Source organism: Etheostoma spectabile, chromosome 14, assembly GCF_008692095.1.
Source record: "Etheostoma spectabile isolate EspeVRDwgs_2016 chromosome 14, UIUC_Espe_1.0, whole genome shotgun sequence".
Classification (NCBI taxonomy): Eukaryota; Metazoa; Chordata; class Actinopteri; order Perciformes; family Percidae; genus Etheostoma; species Etheostoma spectabile.
In genome coordinates, this window is record NC_045746.1 from 12203379 (window position 1) to 12203931 (window position 553).

Consider the following 553-nt stretch of genomic DNA (forward strand, 5'->3'; position numbering starts at 1 on the left):
AGCAACAGTGCGACAGTGCGACAGTGGCGAGGAAAAACCTCCTTTTAGGCAGAAACCTCGGTCAGACCCAGGCTCTTGGGAGGCGGTGTCTGATGACCGGTTGGACCGGTTATACTGCAAGATTGGCAAAATGTAAAAGGGACAGTTCACCTTAAAATCACATCTTTTTCCTTTTACCTGTAGCAATATAAGATTAATCTGTGAGTTGGGTTGGGAATAGGAGGGTCGCTTGATCAAGTCCACATCCAGACCATAAGTATGGTGGTGGACTGGTAGCTGGAGACTGGGCACTGCCAAGGTGCTTTTGAGCAAGTGTAACCAGTTACTCAAAGGCTGGCCACTTTTATAAGAATAACCACTAAGTTTACCTGACAATAAGAGATATTCCAGCTATCCAGATGTTCGGAACTGGGCCAGATCAGAAGATTATAGGTTTGCTCGCTGAAGCCAAAGAATTGAATTACCACAGTGAAAGAACACCACAAGTCACAGGAGAAGTTTAACTGTATGTATTAAATGCAATAAGTAACAAGGTAAATAGCATTAATACATT